The sequence below is a fragment of the Mytilus californianus genome, unplaced genomic scaffold (assembly GCF_021869535.1).
Source record: "Mytilus californianus isolate M0D057914Y unplaced genomic scaffold, xbMytCali1.0.p SCAF_5, whole genome shotgun sequence".
In the NCBI taxonomy this organism is placed as follows: Eukaryota; Metazoa; Mollusca; class Bivalvia; order Mytilida; family Mytilidae; genus Mytilus; species Mytilus californianus.
In genome coordinates, this window is record NW_026262701.1 from 37324764 (window position 1) to 37330889 (window position 6126).

Below are 6126 nucleotides of genomic sequence, written 5' to 3' on the forward strand. Positions count from 1 at the left end.
ACCATCATCAATATATGTTACACTATTTCACCATAAGCGATAAAAAATAATTTAAAGTTGCATTCAATACAATTTTTCAAGCCAAGCAAATTTTGACGGGCAAGCAAATATTTTGTGTTTTCGAGCTTCTTTGTGAACTCAACGCCTCATTTCTAGAATATAATACGGTTTCAATGGCTTTTTTAACATCAAAACAAAACATCACAAACTTCTAAGCAGTCACCACAATATTATCGAACAAGTGATATAATTTGTAGATTTAAATTTTCATGTATTATTAAACAAAAGGATATATATAAACCAATGTGTTTTATGTTCCCCGTAAATCGCTGTCTTTACAATTAAAAATATTTCATGTATTATCTCTTGCCAATTATGCATCTAGATAATTCAAAGGTGATTTTATTATCCAAGAGTATCTTTAACGAGACGAAGTGACCAACAGTATGGAGATTTGAATTTTAATCTATCAATGATAGTTCAATCTCTAGATCAATGGTTATTTACATCCCGATCATAGATCAAAGAACTAAAGAGATATGTGACGTACAATTTCCCCTGACCGTATTTCACACAAGGATCATTTTCTAAAAGTTCTTCAATCTTAACTAAAATTCACAGTATCATAGATCTATATGTGTATTTTAATGTTCCAAAAATATTATGGCGGATTTCCGAAAATTGTCACAAACTTATAAATGCCTAAAGAAGGCTCAAAACAAAGATATTTTGACAGATTTTGTCAAAATTGAATAATTGTCCAAAACATTTACATGAAAGACGTTTTTAAAAACAACCAAAATTCCAATCGAAATAATTTTATATATTGTCATTGTGATACAAATCAATTCAGTTTGGTTAGTTTTGTCCTTCGATGCGAAATTTTACAAAAACATGTAAAATTTGAAATATTGTTTTCAACAGCGCTACGCTGAATAATATTTTGATTATTAAATCAAATTTAGATATAACGATTGCAATCATTGGAGTCATTCAAAATAATAATATCAAACAACGATGGAAAATGAAAAATTGTCGATAAGTATATTATAAAGGCATCTTAATATTTGATAACCAGTGGACTTCAACAACTTTCTATTAATGCTCTTCTGAAGGAACCAAATACACAGAAAATTGGCACTACCTATTTTCTTTCTTTGTTCACTCACTGATTCTCTAGTTTAATATTTAACGTTTTCAGTCATAAGAATTTTGAGAAGATGTCTATGACGATTTATATGAAGTTGAATCTGTGCGGTTGTATTGAGCAGTCTTTGTCATATCCACGTGCACCTAGTCAGCATCATGATATGATCATGAACATGTTCCCCTCTCGCAAGCAGTATTCCCTTCTCTTTTCCTCGAATGTGACATCACCGAATGCAACTTATCGCCAGATTTTTTTTTTGCCATGAAGGTGCCACTGGTAGAGTAGGATCGGATTATCCTTTCGGAACACACGAGTTCACCCCCGGTTTTGGTGAGGTTCATATTGTTCAAGATCTTTGTAATGTTTTCTTGACTGTTATTCGTCTTTTCGCCGTTTTAATTTTGGCATAGTGTCGTCTGTTTTTCTTCGACTTTTTATTGCCCTTTGATATCTTCTCTCCCACTTTTCCAAGGTCCCTGCAGACTGATTTATTTTCCATTTTTTCAAAATATTCTACAAGTATTCATAAATACAATTCATCCGCCCTAGAAATATAAGCTGGATTAGAATGGTCCTTAAATATGTAGGACTCTGAATCACGATCGTACTCTGAACCGCGATGGTAACGCTGAAGTCTGATGATTTGAAACTGTAGTGCGTTTTTAATAACGCTGAAATGCGATGGTTGCATTGTGACGCTATCTTCTTGATAGCTAGGCTACACCGAAGTGCGTTGGTGGTTATGCTGAAGTGCGATGGATTACATAAACCAAATTTCAAAGTTGTTCATGTTTACATTTCGATGTAGACGTCAATTTGTTTGTTAGAAGCAGCATTTCATGTTAATAAGTAAATCATCGAGAGTATGCAGCAAAATTAAATAAATCGATAGCTCATTTTGTATGAAACTGTAACTAAGGACATACATAATATGAAATATATTCTTGCATTTCAAATGTTGCAAACACTGTTCAAAGGCACGTACATTAAAGGTATATATGAAACTATAATATTAGCAGGGTACTAACAGATGATATTCAAACAGTATACGATTATCACACAATTCTAATTTGTATGGTAAACAGGCTTATTACAGGATGATAATTCTTTTGCCGATTGTTTTATTTCAACCATGTATAGACATATCATTGATACCAAAAAGCCATAAATGTTTTATGGACAATACTGAATGCAAATGATATACTAACTAATACAAACTAATAAAACAAATCTACTTTTCATAATAATTGCATATCTGTTGATTTAAAACTAGATCACACTCCATCTAGACTATCGCACACTAGCGAAAGGACCATTAAACTTCGGCGAACATCGAACTTCAGAGTGACCATCGCTTTTCAGCGTCCCCATCGCACCTCCGAGTCCTATATATATTGAAAGGATGTGGATAAAAACTGCATCAGCATGAGAACTTGAATAAGACACTGTTGGGCCTAGCCTGTCTAACGTATGTTGCATTCTAACTCGTATGGGATGTTATTTTTATATACGGTAGAATAGTTAACTAACTGATTTTGGTCCTTATTTTTGGCATTGATATTGGTTTCCACTGACAATGAGGTAAAACCAAATCAGCCAACTACATTCATAAATCAAATAGCTATGTCACTCATTTCCCACAAGTTAAACCATTGTTCGATAACACACTTATTATATATACTTTATATATTCTTTTTGGTCGGGTTGTTGTCTCTTTGACACGTTCCCCATTTCCATTTTAATTTTATTAGAAATAATTTCTATTATGTCTTATTTTGTTTATATTTATATGCCTGGTAATATAAAGATCTTTAAAGGTAGAAGTGTTATGTTTGTATTTTGTTAACCAATTAATTGTGATCTGAGATTTATCAATGCATCGTTGGACACGATAACATGGTTATTTAAACTCACTTACAATACCTTCTAATTAAGAAAAGGCTTTAATTTTGAAAAGAAATTAACACAATAGTTTAAGTTATAGATACAATGGATAAGCGTAGATTCATGAAAAACAAACCATTCGCCCTCCGGGCTCATGGTTTCTTTTTCAAGAATCCCCGCTTATCCATTGTATCTATATAACAGAACAGACATTGACCTTATTTGTGTGTCTATCAGACATGTATAATCCTCCAAAAGCTACGTTTTCCTAGGAAAAGCCAGCAATGTGTTAAATGTTATTTTTTGTGATCCAAGTGTCCGAGAACTGTGTTTTGTGAATGTTGGAGGAGGGTGGTCCACCTCAAACAGTTATTTATTTAGAATTAAGATCACTTATTTTTCATAACTCTAATCACAAATAAATATCATTAATGATAAGTTTTTGGTGAAAAATACTGCCTTTTCGTTGTTTTTCGTTTTATGCCATGGCATTGTCCGTTTGTTTACGACTTATGAGTTTGAATATCCCTTTGGTATCTTTCGCCTCTCTTCTTCAAGAGGTGTCTTGAAAAGATTATCAATAAATAGGCCATAATTTATTTGATATCTATTGGCTTTCATTCACACATTGTTGTTCTTTTACCCATGCAGTTTATTCATTATGAATTAAATACATTACCAACAACACCGTAGTGTTTCAATTTAAACAATTGAAGATCGTGGGACAGACAGCATATAACGCCTTAAAGTTTGATAATCATTATTGTCCCCTCAAATTTATTATATATATTATACTCAGGCCCAAACAAGTGTATAGGTAGGCGTGTCGCCTAAAAATCGTTAAACAAGTCAAAGAGAAAAATATCAAAATTGTAGATCGAGTTTATTTGAACAACACATACTCGTTTGGAAATGTTAAACTGTATCTTTAGACACATCGTTTTTGGGGGAGAAGCGTACATGGTTTTGTTTTAAATTAATTTTGAATATAAATTTGTAGATTTCTTGAAAATTAGTGCAAACACAACAACATTGATTTTTAAAAATCGTGTTCCTCAACTGGACGAAGGGAACTCAATATTGTACAAAAGGGTAATCACCATTTCTAAACCGATACAAAGCGATGATGCACTGAATACTAGCATCGGTATCATTGTCCAACCGCGAAAGGCCCACGAGTTGCAAATAAACTACTATTCTATCATGACTTTATCTGTATACTTTTTCTGTTGTTTTATTTCACAGCTGTTGCGTCCCAACATGTAGGCATTCCAACTTTTTAACCAATGTGCTTGTGTTTAATTTAAATTTTGTGACCTTTTCTATGCAGTTTGCAAAGACAAGCAACGTTCACTGATATTCGTCGGACAAAGCGGCATAACTCAGAATTATATTGGTTAAACCGGTACTTTGGTTGCCTGGATGTTGGATGTGAACTGATTGAAATTTAAGTCTTAGATACTTGATTTTGTTTATTAGTTGTTATTGGCTTTGAACTAGCTGGCAGTAACTGCGAGTACTCTCAGGTCTGTACTTAGTGTATTTTTTGTTGTTAGGGATGAGGGATGAATAAATACCCTGCCACGTCCTGTCTGTGTTTTTGTTTGATGTTTTTCTTTGTATCGATCTGAAGAGAAGCCTTTTTCAACTGATTTTTATAGTTTGTTCTAATTTTGTGCTGTTGCACCACTGTCCCAGGTTAGGGAGAGGGTTGAGCGCTCACAAACATGTTTAACCCCGCCACATTCTTTATGTGCCTGTCCCAAGTCAGGAGCCTGTAGTTCAGTAGTTGTCGTTGGTTCAAGTCTGTCATATTTGTTTTTCGTAAATTGTAGTTTTATAAATTAGGCCGTTAGTTTTCTCAATTGAATTGTTTCATATTTTTTTTATGTCGGGGCCTTTTATAGCTGACTATACGGTATGGGTTTTTCTCATTGTTGAAGGCCGTACGGTTGCCTTTAATTGCTTAAATCCACTTCATTTGAACTTTACTGGATAGTTGTCTCATTGGCAATATCATACCACATCTCCTTATTTTTATATTAGTAATAAATTGCCAATTGAAACTGGCATATTTTTTAATATTGATAGAACTGAAAGACATCGTAATCTCTATAATGCTAATGAACTTGGTGATGAGTTTCATTACTTATTTAAATGTACCTTTTTCAACAATGTAAGAGCTAAATTTTTACCTTTAGATATACATGAAATTTACAAAAACAAGTAAAATTTGAAATATTGTCTTCAACAGCGCTACGCTGAATAATAGTTTGATTATTAAATCAAATTTAGATATAATGATTAAACTCATCAAAGCGGATATCAGAATTAAAATTTGATACGCCAGACTTAAAATTTAGTTGGAATACAACCTAAAGGACCCCACTGGAACTAAGATTCATTAACTTTTGTTGGTCATCCTAAGGTATTAGGCTGCAGTGAAAATCTAGTCCATTTAAATATATATATATATATAATATATATTAAAATCTAGTCAGTCAAATATCAAAATAATGACCATTTCCATAATTTTATTTTTTGAATTATAACTTTTTAGTGATCATAACTGTAAATCATTTTAGTGTATGTAACTGTGAAATCCTATTCATGATGTTTATTGTGTCTGTCAAATTCATGCCTTTTATCTTGAATAAATATTTCTAAATGTAGCAACATTCCAGCAACGCCTGCATAATGGATATATATCTCCAAGTTGAAACGATATTCCAGAGTTTGCGTTTCCTATCATGATTTCCTTGATAAAGGGTTGCTGCCTAAACGGATGCTACCGTATTGCGGTTTTATTATTATTATTATTATTATTATTATTATTATTATTATTATTATTATTGAGGGACGGAAGGGACGTCTGGATTTGGCCTTTATTTTTCCGGGAATTCGGGTCGGGCCTTTATTTCGCGAGAATTCGGGATTTACACTCATCGCGACTCGGGAATAAATGATTAATTCATCGGTGTTCGGGAAAGAATACTTTTTTTTTGGGAATTCGGGATGACACCCCCTCCTACTGCCTCTCACTATTATTGGAAGTCCCGGGTTGGAAGTCCAGTTTCTTGTGAAAAAAATTA